The sequence below is a fragment of the Prionailurus viverrinus genome, chromosome A1 (genome assembly GCF_022837055.1).
Source record: "Prionailurus viverrinus isolate Anna chromosome A1, UM_Priviv_1.0, whole genome shotgun sequence".
In the NCBI taxonomy this organism is placed as follows: Eukaryota; Metazoa; Chordata; class Mammalia; order Carnivora; family Felidae; genus Prionailurus; species Prionailurus viverrinus.
This window is the reverse complement of record NC_062561.1, coordinates 83,137,990-83,159,470: the sequence shown is the minus strand read 5'-3', so window position 1 is coordinate 83,159,470 and position 21,481 is coordinate 83,137,990. Positions and strand designations below refer to the sequence as shown.

At 53.5% G+C, this 21,481-nt stretch overlaps 1 protein-coding gene across 1 annotated transcript in view; it reads left to right on the top strand.

Moving 5' to 3' along the window:
- RASA3 (RAS p21 protein activator 3) overlaps nt 1-21,481 on the top strand; it is a 121,392-nt gene that overhangs the window by 650 nt on the left and 99,261 nt on the right. The gene's annotated exons all lie outside the window — the stretch shown is intronic.

Sequence of the window (21,481 nt, the reverse complement as noted above, 5' to 3'; positions counted from 1 at the left end):
TCAGGCTGTGTCACCGGGGAGAATTCTGCCCTTGTCACTGGGTCCATGAGCTGGGGGAGGGAAATGACAGGCGGATTCTGGAGTGGGCTGGAGGGCTATATCTGGACTTCCTGGGTTTATCTGGAGGATTCATTTTATCTCGGGAGGGTGATGTGCACGTCCCCTTCCCCTCCCCCCCCAAAACAAGATCCTTGCCTCCGAGTGACCGTTAGACGTTGGTGCCATAAATGTGTGTCTGGGAGGGCAGCTTATGTTGAAGAGGGTTCCCGAGGACCCAGAGAGTCGCCTGTCCTCAGGTCCTTCTTGCCTCCACAGTCCCTTCTATTCCCATGTGAAAAGGGGCCGCTGGGAACCCAGCCAGGCGCCCAGTGACTGAGTGTCAGTTGTTGATGACATTCGATGCTGCCTGAGGAATTCCAGCTCCCCCAAATCAGCGTGTTGTTTCCTGTCTGCTTTATTTTGGTTTATGGATCGTCACTGAGACACTGTTGATATTTGGCTGAGAAGCGGACTTACGCTGCCTGCAACCATTTCCCTGTTTGCTTGGTTGGGATCTGCTGTCACTTTCGCACTGAGAGATTCAGCATTACCCTCCCGCTGACGTGGGGGCAGGGAGGGTGCCTGTACCAGGGTCCTTCGGCCAAGAACCCTCATCAGTTCCTGGGTCCACTGAGCTGTGTGAGGGTTTGAGGTGCTTCCTTAATCAAGGGGAGCAGGAGGGGACCTGGGTGGGGGTCTGTCTGTGGAGGAGTGTGCCAGGCTTCCGGGCACAGCAGGCAGGAGTGGGTCTGAGGACTTTATGGTTCAGGCCTGGCACAGCCAGTCTCAGACTCATCCTGGGAGCGTTCTGGAACACTGGTGTGTTGAGCGGAGAGGTTGATTTCTCTCCAGAATGGCACAGTATGTGAGGCAGGAGAGTGAGGAGAAACACCTGAAGATCCAGGAGAGCATCTCCACTAGCCTGCCGGTGCACGTTCGTGAGTGGGCTCTGGACCGGACAAGGAGGGGCCTAGGGTGGAAAGAAAGGGCTTTGAAGATGCTGCTTGGCGAGGCTTTCTGTCCTTTCTGTTCCACTTTAAACAAGCAAGAGAAACACGCCCAGCTTAGCTGAGGTTAGTGCCACGACCCGGCCCCTCTGCCGTGTCTACCCCCACGTGGGACCCTTTGGGGCCCTCCCTCCCCATGTTTGGGGGCGGGGGCTGGGCTGCAAGGGGGAGACATCTGTGTCTCACCTTTGTAGTGGGGGGGGGCATTCAGGGAGCAGGGGCCTCCACCTAGCACAGGCAGGGCAGCCTCCTGTGTCTGAGCACAGAAATGGTCTAGGCCATTTCTGAGTTCGGGCCTGGGCTGGAGACCCTGAAGGTGAACTGTGGGTGTGCTGGCTTGAACTTGAGGGACACCTGTTAATAGAATGTGGTGAGGGTGATCCTGAGCTTGGAAGGGGGTGTGCTGAACTCTTGATTTCTTTCCTTTGTTGGTCTGCTCTGGTCAGTCTCGGCTCTGACTTGCCTGAATGTCCTGGTCTTGAAGGCGCGAGATGACGAGGAACACCACAGTTGATCTGGAGGAGGGGCAGACGTGCATGAATCATACACACGGTCACATGCACGCCCGCCCCTCCTTGTTCGGGGACACGCTGGCCAGGCCGTCCATTCATCTCGGAGCCTCGTCTCCAGGCTGGCTGGCTGCATGCCTGTGTGCTCTTGGCCTGCTGGGTGACCCGGAGCAAGCACCCTCCCCTTCCATAGACTCATTTTTCCATTTGCAAAATGCAGGCAATAGCTGTCGGCTGCATCCGGTGGGGGCTTACAAGACGGTATTGTTCTGGCCCACGTTGATGCCCACCTCCTCGCTCCCAGAAAAGGACAGAAAGAAAATTCCTCCTAAGCTGACACCAACAAGCAGTATCACTGCTCCTGTTGCTGAGAAAAAAGGCAGGACATGTTTGGGAGGATGAAGAGATTTTTAGGTGCCTGGGCCTTGGCCCTCTTGTCTCAAGTAGTTTCGGATTGCATGATGGGACTTGGTCTCACTGAGAAGCTGGGGACACTGGGCAGAGTCTCTTCCTCGTTTTCCTCCTCCTCCTGCTTGTCCACCTTCTGCAAATGCCGGATCAGAGTGAGGCATTTGTGTTGTGACTGTTATGAGTTCTTGTCTCCCCCCCACTTAAATGTCACAGTCGTTCTGGGTAGTTCTTCTGCACACTTGCAAACCTTAGACCTTGTCCACCTTTGGTAATAGTCGTGACTGTTTTTACACCAGTGGCTCGTGTCGGGTAAGGCCAAGTGCACTTCCTACGAGATGGTAACTTTGAGGAAGTGCGCTCTTCTGACTTTCCATGAGTCAGGGCCTTCGTGCTGGAAGGGAGGCTGCTCAGAGATTGTCGGAGCTTGTGCGAAGGACCCACGAGAGCTCTTCAGGGCAGTGTTATTTTGGACACGGTGCTCCTTTAGGTGCTGTGTTACGGTCAATACCCAGTGATTTTTGCCTTTTCCATGGTGGCAGTATACTACTGGTTTTTAAAAGTATCACCTTGATAAATGTGTTCAGTTAAGAGGGATATACAAAGGTTTTTCTGGCAAGCTGAAAAAAAAAAAAAAATCCCAGCCTGCATTCCGGGGTGAAAAGAGCCCTCGTGCTCTGTCACTGGTTTTCATCATCAGGTTTGATGGCACAGTTTGGATCCACTTGGTGTGTTGGCATTTGTGTCTCACGCCAGCTCCCTGCCGCGGGCTCTCCTCCGTTCCCCAGCTCTCCCTTCCTTCTCCTTCGGTCCTCTTGGGCTGCACCGGGCCCAGGGCGTGCTCTTGTGTTCCTTCTCTGGAAGATTATAACTTGTTCACCAAGAAGTTGATGGTGGTCTGTGTCCAGCGCAAGCACATCAGAACTGACTGCTCCTCCCGCAAACCGTGGCCCTGCAGGCTGTTGGTGCTGGGGACCCGGGGGGGCCCCACAAACCTCGTGCTCTCCCCACAACTGGTCGCCAAACATAATCCCAGGGACCAGAAGCAGGAGGTCCTTCAGGCAGGGACCAAATGAGAGGGGAACAGGAAGTGGTGGCTGAGGGTTCTGGCCTGCACCTCCCTCGGCTGAATGGCTGGTTAGGAGGGGTGTGGTGTGGTGAAGAAGGCCCAGACCACAGGGGCTGGAAGCTTAGGGTTCTGGGTCTGCTCTGTTAAATGTGGATTTCCTACAGGGGAAGCAGTAGTGTGCCCATCACAGAGGCCTGTAAGGGTCAGATGAGGTGCTGTCCTGCTTGATAATTTAAAATAGTTGTTGTTAGTGGTAGTGTCTTCACAGGGCTAAGAAGAAATGGTTTTCCCCAATTAGAGAAGCCATTTTGTGTGTATAAGGGAGTGGTATCAGTGATGTTGGCTTTTTCATCGTGTGTGTTTGATGGTGAAAGAAGGGGTCGTGCGGGCCACACATGGTTCTTGGCATCAGGGATTTATATTCTCTTGAGCTCTCTGATGCTAAAATTAACCTGGATATTCTATTAACCGAGCTCAGCTAGCTGCCTGTACTATTTTTAACCCTAAGGACTAGTGTGCCGCTCTGGGCTGTGTCTGGGGAGCACCGGGCTCAGGGGCCAAGGGTGATTTTAGTTCGATTCCAAGTTTTACCTGGGAAGGGGTGGGTTTGCCATGCATATGTGTGGGGTGGAGAGGGTTGCAGACTTTTGGGATCTAGTTTACGTGTATTAACTCATTTTAATTCTCACAACTCCATGACATTGAAGTTGAGGGAGACTCCTGTAAGTTAACCAAAGTCACCTAGCCTGTAAGAGAGAGCTGGGGTTTAAATCCATGTTTGTGTGATGTTCTTGTTCTCCACACCACTTGTTATGGTCTGTCTTTCTGTGTGATCTTGGGTTTGAGTGGTGGGGGTACAGTGAAGTGCTGGGAAGCAGAGCAGTGCTGAGTTTTAGGGCCAGCAGGCAGCTGATGTTCATGAGGTGGGGAGACAGGGCCACAGTCTTTCGTGGGTGATCAGCCAGGGACACCGGCCTGGTTGTTCTGAGACTTGTGGTCATTGACTAGAGGCTGCCGAGGTAGACATTGGAGAGGAGGGGAATTGTGGTGATGGGGTCTTAAGCACAGAAATCCAGAGATGGCTCGTTAAGCAGGTTCACTGGCAGCCCATACGTTTGGGAGAAGGCATTGGGCAGGTGAGCAGAGCATTGGCTCCCGAAGGTAGAATCACTTGGCTGGAAGGTGGCATTTGGTAGGAACGTTTGGATTTGCTCCTCTGAAACTAATGAGGCATTTGAGTATGTAAACACTTACACCTTCCTGAAGGCACTGGGGAATCAGAGCATCACACATCATGTTTTAGTCATAGATGTGCACATGTTTAAATTTTTTTTCAGCATTTATTTATTTTTGAGAGAGGGAGCGAGAGAGAGCTAGAGAGAGAGAGCGAGCACATGAGCAGGGGAGGGGCAGAGAGAGAGGGAAACCACAGAATCCAAAGCAGGCTCCAGGCTCCGAGCCGTCAGCACAGAGTCCGACACCAGGCTCGAACCCATGAACCGTGAGATCATGACGTGAGCCACAGTCAGACGCTCAACCGACTAAGCCACCCAGGCGCCCTTGACGTGCACATGTTTAGAAAGGAGATGAGTGTATTTGCTAGAAACAAGCGGAAGTGCTAGCTGGTAATGCCGGAGAATTGAGGTTTGCAGTTTGCCCTTGGAAGTGAGGCTGTGAGTGCACACCCCCTACTTCCTAATGTCTTGGAGGTGGGTTCAGGTCACTGTGGGCACAGACAAGCATCCCTGGGTGCTGTAGGGACAAAAGCCTCTGGGAATCAGCCTAGAAGAGGAGGGTATGACTAAGGGCACTTGGGATCCCAGACTCCAGAGTGAGTCCCACCCGTGTTTCTCACTGATTCTGTGACTTTAGCAGAATCTCCCAAACCCTGTCTGCCTCCATTTCTTCCTTTGTCAGAGTGGAGAGTAAGGCTGTTTTTGTGGCGCTTAATGAGCATGTGTGAGCAAAGGCACTTTCACTGCTTGATCTTTCTGGGTGTTCCTGCCAGTGCAGTTTGAGGCTCTCCTGTAACTCAGGTGACAGAGTGGAGCTAGCTCCAATTAAGGCAGATTCATCAGGAAGAGAGAGCTGGACTTTCACGTGTGTGTTTGCACGTGGGCAATATCAGGAAAGGTGTGAACCTGCCCGGTGAGAAGTGTGCAGTCAGCGTGTGGCGTAGACTTGCGTGGACGTGCTGGGGTGGGGAGACAACATGGTTGGCGAGCGCGGCCAGCACAGCCAATGCTGTGTGCTGACAGGCCTCCGGACTCTGGGCGAGCCTTGTGGGGACCTGACGTCCTGTCTTGTGGTGCTGATCACCCCTGGATGGTCTGACGCTCGAGAGGAGAGGGGAGATCCTGGTGCCCGAGCAGGAAGTCTTCACTGATGGTCTGGTGTTTTACGCTCCGACATCAGAACGGGGGTCTGTAACAGTGGAGGAGGGGCTGACCGCAGGACAGACTGCTTTGACCAGCTGGTGGGGGTGTACGCGAAGGGTCACTGCCTGGCGCACCACCACAGTCCACTGTTGAATGAACAATAGCGCAATGTGGAAACGAAGTAAATGCCGCTTCAAAGGGTGATTCTATTATGGGGCTTCCACAGTGTGGAATATTATTCAGCTTTCAGAAGAATGAGTTAGAGCCAGGCCAGGCCATGTGACGTGCAGGAAGTTCCATGGGGTATGACTAGAAAGAAAAACAAAATGCAGAAGAGTCTACCAAGATATTCCTCTTAAAGAATAGTACAACACAGATACGCACGTGCAGATGTGGAGATAAAGTTCCACATAAGCCTATCGGCTGGGCTCCCTGTGGTGGGAAGTGTGGAAGAGGAAAGTGAGTGAAAAAGAAAAGATCGGTTTCAGAAAATCAAGGGCGTTACTATTACTCAGGCATGTGGATTTATGTATATAGATTGGCAAATGAAGAGTCTAAAAATCACAACTTTTGGAGTGCCTGGGTGGCTCAGTCGGTTGGGCATCCGACTTCGGCTCAGGTCATGATCTCACGGTTTGTGAGTTCGAGCCCCGCGTCAGGCTCTGTGCTGACAGCTCAGAGCCTGGAGACTGTTTTGGATTCTGTCTCCCCCTCTCTGTGCCCCTCCCTGCTCCTGCTCTGTCTCTGTCTCTGTCTCTCTCAAAAAATAAACATTAAAAATTAAAAAAAATAATAAAAGAAATAAAAAAAGTAAAAATCACTACTTTAATTTTTTTTTTCAACGTTTTTTATTTATTTTTGGGACAGAGAGAGACAGAGCATGAACGGGGGAGGGGCAGAGAGAGAGGGAGACACAGAATCGGAAACAGGCTCCAGGCTCTGAGCCATCAGCCCAGAGCCTGACGCAGGGCTCGAACTCACGGACCGCGAGATCGTGACCTGGCTGAAGTCGGACGCTTAACCGACTGCGCCACCCAGGCGCCCCTAAAAATCACAACTTTAAAATGGAAAGAACTTTCTGGAGAGGAAAGGCCCAGAAAGGTAAAATAACTTGCCTAGATTGCTGAGAGGTGAGGGAGAGTCTGGGGCGGGGTTGCCCTTGAAGTTGGGAACCAGTGAACAAGACAGTGGGGCAAAGGCAAGTCTGTCGGAGCCCTGGGCAGGGGCTGGCTTGTGACGGGCCTCCGGTCAGCCTGGCCCCTCAGAGAAATTGACACGGATGCAAGGGAATTTCGTCACAACAGATGGCCCAGTACTTTTCTCTAAGTGTGAGGCAGCGTTCAGAATGAACAGTCAGCACATTCCAGCTTTGGTATAAATGCAGGCCCGGGATCATCTTTAGCAATAAGGAGATGAATGGCCCCGCATCTTGGCTTCCCAGCTTGCCCTGTGGGATAGAACACAGGAAGTGGTTCTCACAAGAGGGTTGTCAGGTCAGACTCAGGGGCCACCAGGGCCTCAGCATCTGGGAAGCTTTAGGTTGGAGTATTTAGTCTTTGCTGGGAGTGGTGGATTATCAAGCTGACTGTGGGATCAAAGATAGTGATTCCTTGTTCGATGAGCATCTGAAAGCAGAGGTGTGTTTCTGTACACAGAGCTGGGCTCCCTGGGGCTGTGGCTCTGTTCATCTTGAAATTTGGCATTCCTGGTTCAGTTTTTGAGTAAGCTTGAATCCTTTTCTGGGGACAGCGGCATCCTGGCCCTAGAGTCAGCTGGTAAGTGCCACATCTCATACCTGACCCATGCCGCCTCATCCCACGCACCTGACCCACACTGTGAGGGGCAGCCCGCTCCTCTAACGGTTGGGAGGAGGCTGGAATCTGTGCTCAGGGTTACGCTGTAAATTAGAACCTTTTCTAGAAACACAACAAACCATAGTACCCTTCACTGTTGTCTGTTGAGGAATGACGCTAGTGCCTGCTCTTTCCTCTTCATATTGTTTCTGTTCCTGTTGTCTGAATAATTTCCAAAATATGAAGCATTGTTCTATCTTGGCCCACTCATCACCAATGGGATAAAACCCAAAGGTAAACAGAGTGGCTAAGTCTTTCTTAGACTCAGGGTGACTCATCCTGGAGACCCGCGCCTGGCAGTGTTTTCCCGACCAGGCTGGCTGGACCCCTGTGCACCCACCACAGGGTGCACCCACCACAGCATTTTCTCCTCAGCAGCTGCAGGTGCTGTCGATGCCTCCTTTAGCACCAGGAGCAGGACCAAGTCTCTAGGCCTTTCCTGAGAACCAACTTCCCCCTCTGTGGGTCTCCTGGGACTGAGCCCAGGCTTCTGGATTCTTCAGGATGCTTAACAGAGTTGAGAGTGTTAATTATGTGTGTATATCTTTCTGGAGCTTTGTTTTTGGGCTCACAGTCTCCTAAGTTACACTGTGGGTCTGGTTAGGTGTGACCCTCGTGTGGGCCACTTGTCTGTGCACTGACTCAGGGCTGGTTCCTGCTTTCTCGTCACGTCCGTTAAAAGAGGCCGCACAATCAGGCCCATGCAGGACTGGAGGACTGTTACATGTGCCTCTAGAGCTCTGTGGCTTTGTCGTGTGTTTCTTTTCTTCTGAGGAAAAAGATTCGTTTTCCTTTTTTAGCTCTTGTGGTTTCTCTCTTTGTTCCTGAATCCACTTCTGGGAGGTACAAGAACAGACTGTTTGATTTTGTCCATTTTCACACCACCAGATCAGTCATTGGTTAGGGAGCCGTGGACGTGTCCACCAAAGTAGTACACTGCCCTGTCAGATCTTGTAAGGATTCTGTGCAGCACAGAACAGCTGTTTTAACTGGCCCCTACCTCCGAGGCTCGGAGAAGCTGGTGACTTTGCCACGATCACACTAGCGAGAGAGCCTGTGGCTGTGCGTGTTGGCTTGCGAGGGACTTCATCTGCCCCAGACCCAGGCGTTTTGTTCCTTTACAAGGAACTGCCTTCTGGGGTGTGTTCTCAAGTTACTTCCTCAGACAGCAGCTATCTGCCTTCACACCCGAGTCCTTCTGTTCCGTGGTGGATCTTTAAATGAGCATTTATGGGACTCACTCAGCAGAGCGACCCCTTTGCATGAACATGTGGACAGCCAGGGGCTCAGAGCCTGCTGAGCCACTTCCCAGCTGAGTGTCTTGACCTGCCTAGAACGCCTGAGACCTCCTTCCAAAGGAGGCCTGCCATGGCCAGGCAGCGCTGCCTCTCCTGACTCCCGCCCTCCGGCTTCTGGCTGATCATCTGCTCCTTCTGGTAGGGCGGCCCCACTGTCTCCTCCAGATGCCACCTTACCTCATGCAGGGAAAGCTCTCTGGGCGAGGCAGGCAGTGAGGGCCTGGCCTCGTAGCAGGTGGAAGATGGGTTGAGCAGGGCAGTTAAACTCCCGATACTTCAGGGGGGAATTTAGCCCCAGGCCCCTAAGCCTCTGGGCATCTGTTTATTTTGGCCCAGCTAAACTGGGGCTTTCCAAGGCTGGGGTCAGACTGTGGTGTAGAGCTATTAGCAGAGATCCAGGAAGACGGGCTGGTTCTGGAAAACCCATCAGTGTGCAGACCCTAGGGGACCTGGCCAAGCTTACTACTTGTTTTGAGGTCTGGGGTGGGTGCTGTGACCTGCCTGGTCTTCCCATGGCCTTCGGGATAAGGGCCCCACTGGGGAATTCCAGACCACTCAGGGCTGAGGCTAGCCTGCCCTAGGGCTGGCTGCCATAAACAGTCTTTAACTTAGGGTCAAACAATTGGATATTTTATTACTTTATAGGGCTGAGTTTCCAGGGCAGTAAACTCTGCCCGTATGGTACATATGTGGAGAGTACATACTGCCAGCATGCAGCATGTCCAGGACTTGGCCAGGCTTATGGAAGGCCAGGTGTTCTCGGACTTTCCTCAGAGCTGCACCCCATGAGGTAGAGGGTTTAGCTTAGAGGGGCAGCTGTCCATCTTTACTTTCTTATGAGGCCTCCTCCTGTTGGAACATGGTTTTGCATGTGCACACACATGCACAGAACACACACATGCACACAAGCACACACACACATGCATACATGTAGGTACATCACACATGCTTGCATACATGCACAGAATACATACACAGGCACACACCACATGTGTGCACAGTACACACACATACACAGCACACACACAGATGTACACACAGGCACAGAATACACACACAGGCACACACATAGCCACGTGCACACACAGGCACCCACCACATGTGTGCACAGCACACACACAGATGCACACACGCATGCACAGAATACACACAGCCATGTGCACAGCCATGTGCACACATGGGCGCACGCACAGAGACACACACGTGCACACACACCTGTGCACACAGTACACACACGGGCACACACACGGGCCCCAGAGCTTGTCTGTGGGTAGAAGCGCAGTGCTGTGTGCCCAGTGTAGTGGTGGCACAGATGTGAGGGAGGCTCCTACCAGTAGTTTGTGATGGCTCCTCCCCGTTCGCTGAGACTCACGGCACCAGGGAGCCAGCCTTGCCTACCTTGGTAATGTGTGTGGCCTTTAAAAAGGGTTCCTGTTTCTCAAGCAAATCAGTCCTTTTTCTTCTGCCTGGTGTGGCTTCCCTGGGCTGGCCCCCCAGGGTCTGCGGGTGTGTTTTGGGGGCACAGCTAGTCTGAGCCTACCTGGGGCCTCCATGCTGGGACAACCCACCTGTCCCCTCTCTGCCTTGAGAGCTTTCTCTGCAGTTGTTTTTGATATTTTAATTTTTTGTATTTGAATCAAAAGACTTTGCTTTTTAGACCCACATCCTGGGGTGTTCTTGTGGCTTTTTCTCCTACTTGCTTCTGGCCTGTTTGTCAGCTGGCTGCCCGTGGTGGCAGTTCCTCTCCAGGGACTCTGGGGATGTAGTGAAGTGAGTGCGAGGGTTGTCATTCCAGGGAGGCGTGACAAGGGGCACTGCCAGCGTTGGTCCCAGCACCTGCTCCCTGCGGGGCACCGGGTCGGGGTGGGGGGGCCTGCTCCCTGCGGGGCACTGATTGGGGGGGCTGCTCCCTATGGGGCACTGGGTCGGGGTGGGGGGGGCTGCTCCCCATGGGGCACCGGGTGGCACCAGGAGAAGGTCGTCCTTGAGCGACTGTAGGTTTTGATGAGAAGTTCTTTCCGCTTGGGAACTTGGGGGGGGGCACGAACGCAGGCTCTCGTGTCCCTGGGACTGGCGGCTTGCTGGTGGGAAGCCCGCACACACCTCCCTGGGGGAGAGGAGGCCTCGCCGGTGGGTCACTGTTTCCGTCGGAGCCGCCTGCTGCAGGGGACGCCTTGAGAAAGGAGGGAGGCCCGGGCAGGAGGCCGCTGGGCTTCCCGAGCCCCCGGCTGGCCGCATCCATCTGGACTCTGGCATTCCTTTCTCTGTTCATCATTTCCTGCTCCGAGCTCTTGCGACAAGCGTGTGGAGAAAGACTTTCTCAGCATTTGGACCCAAGAATGTGTTTATGCGTGTCCTGACTGGAAATAAAGGGTCACACGGAGAGAAAAAAACCACTTGTCATGATGTTTTTGCTCAGGATCTTGGTTTTCTATTTGTGACTGTTTCCTAAAGTGTTTCCCGGTGTTCTCTTCAGGGAACCCCTTTCCTGTCTTCCTGGACAAGGGGGTAGGGGGGCGGAGGGGGCAGGAGGGGCCGGCAGAGTGTCCGGGCCTTCTCATCCCCTGGTCGTTATTCACTGTGATCAGTGACAGTGTAATGGTGTGTCTCTCCTCCTTCTGGAAGGCGCCCCTGGCCTCTCTGGACTGCTGTCCCCACAGCCTGCATCCTCTCCTGTGGGCCGGTTTTGTGAATTTGCGAACGCTGATTTGAAAAAGTAGGCTATATCTGCCTAGTGGCGGTAGAGAAGGCAGCTGGCAGGCTGGCGAGGGCACTTGGTGTCGAGAGGCAGGCAGCACAGCACACGGGGCCCACAGCCCCGCCTCACACTTAGAAGCTTGGAGTTCGGTGTCACTGAGGCCTAAGGATGGTGATGGCGTTGTTTTCCCAGAAGAGATTTCAGGCTGTTGGGGGAAATCTCTGTAGGCACCTAATCTGGGGGGTTCTATGGGGTGTGTAAGTACGTGTTGGGATGGGGTGGGAGGGGTGGCAGCCAGGAAGGGTGGCATGCAGAAGTAGGTGTCAGACAGAGGACTTCTTGGGTCACTGCAAGGCAATGGCAACAACTTTTATTTATTTTTTTTATTTTAATGTTTTTATTTATTTTTGAGACAGAGAGAGACAGAGCACGAGCAGGGGAGGGGCAGAGAGAGGGGAAGACACAGAATCTGAAGCAGGCTCCAGGCTCTGAGCTGTCAGCACAGAGCCTGATGCGGGGCTTGAACTCACAGACCACGAGGTCATGACCTGAGCTGAAGTCGGACGCTCAACCTACTGAGCCACCCAGGTACCCCAACAACTTTTAGTTTGACTTGATGTATTAATCACAAATGCTAGTTGGGGAAAAGTTTCAGATTTTGTCCTGCTGTAAACTGCTCGTGGGTTGCTTAGGCATTGATTCTGAATCACACAGGTCGACCATTAACCAAAGGCAACCCAGAGGGTCTGATGTTTCCGACTGTCCCATGGTAGTTGGCTGCTACCATCATATGGGACTGTGGAGCCATATACACTGGGGATTTCACAGGATGCAGAGAAAATATAGGCCTTGCCTTCCAAGTTGTATAGACTGAAGGATAAGTAGTCTCATATTTATGAGTGATAGTGAGTGGAGAATGTTCAGGTCTTGGGGAGGCAAGCTCTCCCTTGTGCTAAGAAGACTGGACAGGTCTGACCTGCCACTTCTCTGGGGCACAGATACTTGGGTGTGCACACTACATATGCTGACAGCGTACTTCCCAAAGCTAGAGAACCCTTAGAAATGACAGAAACTATGTATGCGGGATTGTCATTATGCAAATGCTATAAGAATAGCATTTATTTTATCTTTAAAAATAAATTAAAAATCAAGTCAGTGTTTTACCTTCTCTAAGGGCTTATCTGTTCTCAAGTGCAATCTTCCCCTCATTTGAAGCTCTGAAGATTTGCTTCCCCTTCCTTGGCAGGATGTGACAGCGCCCTGTCTTGTAACGGAGGCTTCGTGGACTCCCTGAGACAGGGTGCAGTGACACACAGTGGGGAGCAGAAGCAGGGAGGGCTAGGGACGGGCCTGGAGACTGGACAGTGTTTCCTACGTTTGTGTTTACACATGTGCATCTCAGAGTTGCAAACCATCTTCAGCTAAAATAGGGCCCATAGGACAGGGCAGAACCGTGTGGCACAGCGGAGGCCCGCAGGCAGCAGGCTGTACACAAACACACAGATTTGGGTCCTTTGTTTCTTTTTCCTCTCCAGACCCCTCTGTAGTTTGCAGGGTCCTTGCTGGGAGGGCACGGGAGTGAGAGGAAGAAAGCAGTCATTCAGCTGCTCCAGAGCAGAGGCTCCCAACTGGGGAAATGTGGGAACAGCAGGCTCACCCCTTTCTGGGAGGTCCTCCTGATCCTGGGGTTTTCCAACCTCGGCCTCTAGGCCTTGAGTGACAGCACAGTGGGAAGGCCCCAGCCCCCTAGCTTCCTGGGTTTTTAGTAAACACTACTCAGAGTCACCAATCCTGTGAAAGCGGAGTGGAAAACCCGAAGGAGAGGGGGCCTGTGAGGTTTTCTTAGACTGTTTGTTCTTGGGGAACTAGTGAACCTTGCCCTTTCCTTGAGAGGGTGGGGGCTGGACCTGCATACGGGCTACCATCGTCTCCACCCCACCTCTGCAAGAGGTATCCTAGGCTCACCCACATCTGGTCCTAGGCAGCGCTGGTCTCCAGGAGCGTGTCCAGACACACAGCTTGTCCTTTAATGCCATGGTTTTAAACCTGGGCAGTTTTGCATCCCAGGGGACATTCGGCCATGTTTGGCGGTGTTTGTCTGTCATGGCTGGGAGGGGAGAGGGGGGCACCCACACAGCTCGCCCCTGACAGCACATAGGGTGCTCACCCCAAGCACATCAGCACTGGGTGGGGAGGGGGTACATTTGGGGGCATCATGTTGGATCCCTGTGAACACCAAGGCTGTGTCTGACTAGCTCTTTGCTTCCCCAGGAGTGTGGCCTTGAAGTGCCTCAGTCACACTTGGGGGCAGGGCATAGACAGATCTCATGCTGGCCAGATGGAAAGACCCCTGCAGCGTGGACCAAACTGATATGGCCTGAGGGTCTAGGGTGTGGACCAGAAGGGCAGCTGAGGGGCAGTGTGGCCACACAGCTGGTGGCGTTCTTGGCTCTGCACCTTACCTGCTGTGTGATCGTTGGCAAGTCACTTAACCTCTCTGTGTCTGTAAAAAGAGGATAATAATGGCTGTTTCCTAGGGTTCCTAAGAGGGTTGCGTGACAGTGGTAGTGATGTGCTGGGCCTGAGTGCCTGTCCCTGTCTCGTCCAGCACGTGGCTGTGCAGAGGGCCAGGCTGGGAGAGCACAAGTTGGTGGCGGGCACCTGGGGTCTGGTCCCCGAGCTCCTGGCTCTGTGGGCTCAACTGCATTACCTGCCCCACCCCACAGGCCTTGGGGCCCGCTTGTCCCATCAGGTTGCCCTCCAAGGGGACCCAGAGGTGTCTCCAGCTCCAGCTTTACCGCAGGCTGCTTCCAACACCATCCATTCTGTGCATCTTCCTTAAGCAGCTGCTTGTGACTTAAAAGTAAAATATTAACCAAGAATCGTAATCTCACCCTTAAATGTAGTTTTGCAGCAACAGTTGTGCCACGTTGTTAGGAGGCCGTGTTTTCCCTGCGGGTGCAGTAGGAAATGGGAGGTTTTCCTGAGTTCTAGGCTAGTTTATGAAGCATTTAGAGTAGTTAGAACAACTCTTATGAGGCTGCATGTGCTATGGAAGAAACTAGAAACAGCAGGCCTTGCTGTCTGCTAGGTGCATGGTGAAGTTATTTGGCATGTTGTTTTCAATTCTGTAGCGTTTTTCTGGGTCATTTCATGGTTTTATCTCCGTGGCACAGGCCCTGATGGTGGGAAGTGGGTACTAATGAATCAGTTAACTATTTTGGAAACTGTAGGAAGTTGTCTCGTGATGAGACAGCATGTACAACATGCAGCTACCCTCCTCCCGCCCTAGGCCCTGCTTTTGTGAGCTGAGCAACCTCCCATGGTCCCCACTGGCCTTCTCATGATGGATATGAGGCGGCACATTCATGGGTCGAGGGGAGACGCCGGGGTGAACTGTGACCTTTCCCAAGGGACAGATGCTGGATCGCTGGACACAGTTGCAGGTTACCCACCAGCAAGGGATGCCTCACAGGCTGGAGGTGTTTCAGGCGGTCAGGCCTTGCTCTATGTCTCTTGCAGCGGTGGCCTCTGTGCACTGGACGCCACGCCTGGGGGCCTTCTGCACATGGGCACTGGCTGGGCTTGAGGACCCCAGCCCTGGAGCTGACTTCTCCCCTCCCCGGGGTTAACTGGGAGTTCTAGATAATTTCGTTGGTCATTTATAGAGTGCCTTCTCCCTGCATACGGACACGGGGCTACCGAGGGGTCAACACCAAACAAGGGTGAGGGAGTGTTTATGGACTCTTAGGTTTATACTAAAAACTTGCCCACATTATATTAATGGAGGAGAGTAAACAGAGATCAGTGAAGAATGAAGAAAAACAAGTTGCTTTGATACGTAATATTAAACACATAATAATGTTCCACTCATGTTGGCCTGTGCAGTTTAAAGACCAGCCAAAAATAAGGTGCTATTTTTTCCAAGGTAGAATGAGGGTCCTGGCCCATCTTGCACAATTTAGTCCCCTGGGCCCTGTGTGATGAGCTCATGGCTGGTGATGGTCTGCCCTCCACCCTATCCTCCCCTCCCCCCTTGGGGGGCAAGGTCGGGATGACCCAGCATCCTTCCCAGGCTGGTTTGGACTTGAGCCTAAGAAAGGAAGCCCCAGGAAATCCAGAATAGGGAGCTAGCACATGACGAGAGGAAATCATTTTCTGCTCCGCGGATGAAGTTGCCATCTGGCTTTCTGATAGCGCCATGCAGGCCTCCTGCACATGTCTGCTTGGCGCACTGTACATGCTCGATAGCGGCTCGTGGGGTAAGTTCACGGGCATTGTAGAAATCTCTAGCATAAACTGTCTCACAATCTTGAAATGCAGGTGACCAAGCCCACTAATCTGGTTTCCTCATTCGTATGTTTCTCTCTTTAACAGTCTGTCCAAAGCAGTTCCCCAGGTGGGCTTAACAGGGATCCCACTCCGTCGGGGCCACTCCGCAGACACAGGCAGTGCACCCTCTGAGTGACCTCTTGACCTGCCTGGAGGGTGCATGGGGACACGACTATTGGGTTAGGGTGTCCGGCACACTGGGGTGGGCCCCTGTCCAGGGGGGACCGGGAGCCCCTCCTTGAGCAACTTCTGCCTCAGACCACAGAACAGGGAAAGCTGCCTGGCCTGCTCATTTGGGCGGTCCCAGGCCCACTCCGAGCCCCTCCCCCAGGTCAGGAAAGTTCCCAGTGCTTTCTCCAGCACCCTGCCCTCCAGCCCTCCTGCCCCCTGCCCTCCAGCCCTCCAGCCCCCTGCTCTCCAGCCCCCTGCCCTCCAGACCCCCAGCCCCCTGCCCTCCAGCCCCCCTGACACTCACTCTCCCTTACCCCCCAGGAGAGGGTCTCATGCCCACTGAGGTTCCTCTTTGAAATACTGTGCACTGGGGGTGCCTGGGGGGCTTAGTCGGCTCAGGTCATGATCTCATGGTTTGTGGGATCGAGCCCTGCGTTGGGCTTCTCACTGACAGTGCACAGCCTGCTTGGGATCCTCTCTCTCTGCCCCTCCCCTGCTCATGTGCACACGCTCTCTCTCAAAATAAATAAACATTAAAAAAAAAAAACAGTGTAAATGAAATACTGTGTACTGACTGCCGAGTCTGTGGCTGGGCTGCCTCAGCTCTGCTGCCTTACAGGAAGAGGAGGCTACTGGGCCCCCTTGGAGTTAGAGGTAGAGGGTCATGTCCATCACCCCCCTCCTCAAGTTTTTGCCCCTTTGCCAAGGCTCTTCAGTGGGGTCCCCACACCAGCAGTATCACCTGGGGCTGGCTGGATGTGTAGATGTTGGGGCCCCACCCCAGACTCACAGAATCAGGAACTCTGGAGCCAGGCCCAGAGACCCATGTTTCATTCCCATGTAGTCTGAAGTGAGTGCCCTGGTCCACGGCGAGCTGTCCCTTACTGCTGAGAACCCAGCAGTGCCCCCAGCACCGTCATCTGTGGAAGGAACTCTGTACAGTCCCTGGGGAGGTCCTCCTGCCTGGGCCACATGCCAGCTCCCCGTGGCCACTAAGCAGCTCAGGGAAGGAGCTCTTCGGGAGCCCTCAGCGAGCCTGTGTAGACGGAGTGCTTTGTTCCTCTCACAAGCAGTTGCGGTCACCAGGCTGGGGCGAGGACCCCGGCGTCTCCGTGCAGACTGTGTGGTGGGCCCAGACGTCAGTGCCGGTGGGGAGCGCAGGGCCAGGGTTTACAGGAGAGGGCAGGGCAGCGCCACGGGCTCAGCCACACAAGGGGCTCATCTGGGTTTTGCTTTTGTTTCTTCTACTAACAGCCACACTCCATTTTTTAATTAAAGGGTGGGGTGAAGTGTGTGCCTTCTCGGACAGCATAAATAGAAGACACTTGAAGTTGATCATGTTCTATTTTGAACCACGACTTGGGATTTGATGCGCCCCTAGACGTACTGGTTTTGCTCAAATTACAAGTAGGGAGAGCCCTGATTACTGACCTTGGATGGAGGTTTTACATACTCTGCTATTACATTGGAGGTTTTTTTTTAACAGCTTGTGTTGGTGAGGAGCTATTTTGGAAAGGAAGGTTGTCACGAATGTCTTTGAAAACCCTGAGCCTCGCCTGAGGAGTTGTTGGGAGGTGGGGTTCTGTGTGGGGGTGGAAAGTGACACCCCTTTCCCAGAGTCACCAGCCCAATGGGCTTTTGTGACAGCTCAGCTGCAGCATCACCAGTTTGCCGATCTGTGTTGTAGTTCTGATTTGTGTCTTTGGGGAGCCCTGGAGGGCTTTGCCAGGGCCGTATGGGGGAAGCATTGATGCGCCCGGGGTCTTTTAGCAACAGGACACCTCAGGTCGGTCCCACTGGCTGATCAGGCTTTTAGGGTAGATTCACAGTCCCCAGACACCATGAACCAGGTGGGAGGAGTGGGTCCCTGTGCAGTGAGGCTCTCTCCAGGTCCTCCAGGAGCCTGGGGCTAGAGGCTGGTGGGTGTGTCACAGCCTGCTGCTTGCAGGCTGACCTCCCAGTGCAGGAATCTCATCCTCAACACAAGGAGGGGCTCCCGGTCCCCCCTGGACAGGGGCCCACCCCAGGGCACTAGACACCCTAACCACCGTGCAAGTCGTGCTGCAGTAGTCCCCCAAAGTGGAGGAGAGGCCCCTAGGGGGCCAGTGCTCACCTTGCCTTCTGTCCCTTGTTCCTGCCCTAAGGGTCTCTGGCACAGGTGCACTTTACCCCGGTCTCCTGAGGGTTTCCAGCAACTGTTGGCTTTGTGTCTTTTGGATACCGTGTGTGTGTGTGTGTGTGTGTGTGTGTGTGTGTGTGTGTTTTCTCACTGAAGAAGATTTGGAGGATATAGAAAGCAAAGTGAGAATATGAAAAATTGTTATTCTACATAGTGTCTTTTGTTATGGATAAAACCCCCAGATGCTTCCTTTCTGGGGGCGAGATTGGACTGTTGCTGCGGGTGTGGGTGGCTAAGACACAGGGCGTGTTTATGGGGCACCTGCTGCCAGGATGCTCCACGTGCCGATGTCCCATGTGGGTTCAGAGCTGTCATCCCATGCTTAAAGCTGGGAGGACTCCCCCACCGTGGTGCGTGGAATCCACTGCAGTCTCTGCTTTAGAAGTCGGAAAGAGGTTGTGCACTGTGTCCAGTGGATTTGAGGGCCCGGCTTCAGCCTCACAGGTGGCTCTGCAAGAGCATGGGCAGGTGTTAAGAGGACTAGTTAGAGTCAGGTGCTCAGGGCTCAGTTTTAGCGTTGAGGTTTGCCAGCTTCCTGGTTTGGGAGAAGGTGGAACCGGATTGTGGATGCAAAGTGCACGGTAAATGTCGCTTGGTTTTACCCTTGTGTCCTCGGGCTGTTGTTGGTTTGGGATCGTGTGAGTGTGACTGGGGTGCAGACGGGACGTAAGCTTTGCATCCAACACTGGAGGCCGGAGGAGGCTGTGAATAGCGCTCCTGGTGCCTGGTGTGGGCAGGGAGGAACCAGGCAGAGCATGGCCTGGCTGGGGCGTGAAGGGAGGGAAGAAGCAGATGACCTGTGCCTCAGAGCACCTGCTGTTTACGTAACCCTTTCTCCATATGATACCACAGCTCCAGGGGCTTAGCCTGCAGTGGAGCCGGCCGAGAGACCCGAGGGGTCGACGGCTTCCCAGAAGTTTCCCCTGGGAAACTCAGGGTTTTGATCCCGTTGGAAGTTGTGAGTGGATTGAGATGGGCGCGGCGGCTGGCTGGGAGTCGGGTGACGCATGCAGTTGCCACTGGCTCTGTGACCTGCAGTCCCGCTCTCTGACAAATTGGGTGTGCGGATAACTGAGCAGAACCAGATTTTTATGGGAAGATAGGGATTTACTGGGGGGACGTTTGGGGATGGCGATAAGCTCCCGTGGAGTAGTTGTTGTCGGGGTTGGAGTCCACACCCCTCTGTGGATGGCAGCCCCCGAGGTGATGTTGTGTCCTGATGGACCTGCAGCTCCGTGGCTCCTCTGACCATACCCTTAGTGGGAGTACCCTCAGCAGGTGTACTCTCAGCGGGAGTACCCCCAGCGGGTGTACACCCAGCAGACTTTCAGCAGGTGTACCCTCAGTGGGTCTACTCTCAGTGGGCGTACTCTCAGCGGGTGTACCCTCAGTGGGAGTACCCTCAGCAGGTGTACTCTCAGCGGGAGTACCCTCAGCGGGTGTACACCCAGCAGACTTTCAGCAGGTGTACCCTCAGTGGGTCTACTCTCAGTGGGCGTACTCTCAGCAGGTGTACCCTCAGTGGGTGTATCCTCAGCGGGTCTACTCTCACCGGGTGTACTCTCACCAAGTATACTCTCACCAGGTGTACCCTCAGTGGGTGTACCCTCAGTGTATGTACTCTCAGCAGGTGTGCTTTCAGCAGGCATACTGTCAGGGGGTGTACCCTTGGCGGGTGTACTCTCAGCGGGTGTACTCTGTGCTGGAGCACCGAGAGGCCTGTACAGTGGGGACTGGTCCCTGCTCACACATTAATTGCTGAAACTCTGTTGGGTGTGAAGGCTGAATGGGAGTAAAAGATTCAGAATGAACACCGCTGGGTGCTTGCTCTGCAGGCCTCTCTCAGGCACTGTTATCCCCATGTTACTATGATGGCATTTTGACCCCTCCCCAGCCTGGGAAGGGGTCTTGCAGGGATCTCTCTTCCTCCTTCCCTGAAACAGAACGAAACAAAACAAAACAAAAACTCAGGAAATGTAAACAACATCAACAACAACAATCTGAGGTGACAGTGGGGGAGGGCAGTTTGGCTAGGTGCGGGCCATCCCTGTGAACCTCTGTTTTGGGGAAAATCATGCTCGGCTCTATTCCGGGAAGTGCAGTGGTAGTGTGAGCCCTGCAGGACCCTGGTCTCCTCTGACCCTGGGTTGGGATGTGAGTGGAGGGGCCAGGGCAGCCTTCAGTGGGAGGGGAACCTCCTGGGGGAGTGACGGGCCCTGCCCGGCTGTGGTAGGCATCCAGGTCGGGGGTGGCCTGGCCTCTGCTCCGTGGGAAGACTTACACACTTTTCTGGGACGTGAGATGTAGACATTCCCAGAGCAGTTTATGAGGGTGAATTGCAAACCCCGTGGAAGGATAGCACGAAGAGACAGGGCCCAAGATGTCACATCTGTGATTGAAACCCCACAGGGCACCAGGGGCTGTGCTAGTGCTCGGGCTTGTGTGCGATACTTCTCCTTTCCCTGTGATTTAGCTGTTCCAGGCAGTCATTTACTATCTTAACACGCAGCTCTTGGCCTCCTCTGTGTCTAATTCAGGTTGTGCAAAACATTTGAGTCTCTCTGCCCTTGTGTATCCACCTGCCCTGACTGGGCCCTTTGCCCTCTGACCTCATCGTGGCCTTTGTCCCGCCCCCCTGCCAGGCCTGACCTCCGCCCTCTTTGCTCCTCTCTGCCTCCTGGTCCCCCTGACCCCGGCTACCCAGGACCTGCCTTCTTCCTCAGTGTTTGGCAGGGTCGGGCCAGCAGTAGGTCTTGGTGGCCCAAAGTACTTTTTGTTTCTTAGACATCATGGTAGAAATTGAGATTGAGGGTTTTCTATGAATTAAACTTATTTTGATTCATGGAAAATTGACAGCTCAGGCCAGCCAAAGGCTCAGATTCTAGGAGCTAAAAATAGGAGTGGGGAGTAGAGGGCAGGTTGGCAGGGGTAGAGGCTCCAGATGGGGCATGTGGGCTGGCACTGGCAGGGACAGCAGAGCCCTGAGCTCCAGGAGGCTGGCAGAGGAAGTGGGACGAGTCCAGGTTTGCCTAGACAGCCCTCTCTCATCAAGCAACCATGCATGTTAAAGGGCGGAGCAGACAGCTTAAGCCTAATTTGTGATGAAGTAAAGAATCAATGTGAAATTGCAGTGTTGGTTTTCTATTAGATGAGGCCAGACTTCAAACCAGAAAAAAAAAACAAAACATTATTCAGGTCAAAGGGCAGGGTGCCTGCTTTGTATGTAAGTCGGCGGCTGGGAGCAGTTGTAACGTGGAGACTAACGAAAGTGCTGGACTCACTAACGGAGGAGGTGTTTGCTGCATGTGCTGTGTGGTCGGTTTTTAAAATGTTCAGGATATTCTTAGGTTTCTAATAGACAAAAAAGTATCACAGAGAACGCAGGAGGAGGTCAGAATATGCCCGGGAGCCTAATTTATGATGAAGATGGCATTTTAGTTCACTGAGGAAGGGTTGTGTAGTTTAGTAAGTGGAGTTGGCTTAATTGGCCATCTGTCTTGAAAAAAATGTCATCCTAACTCACACCACACAGAGTAAATT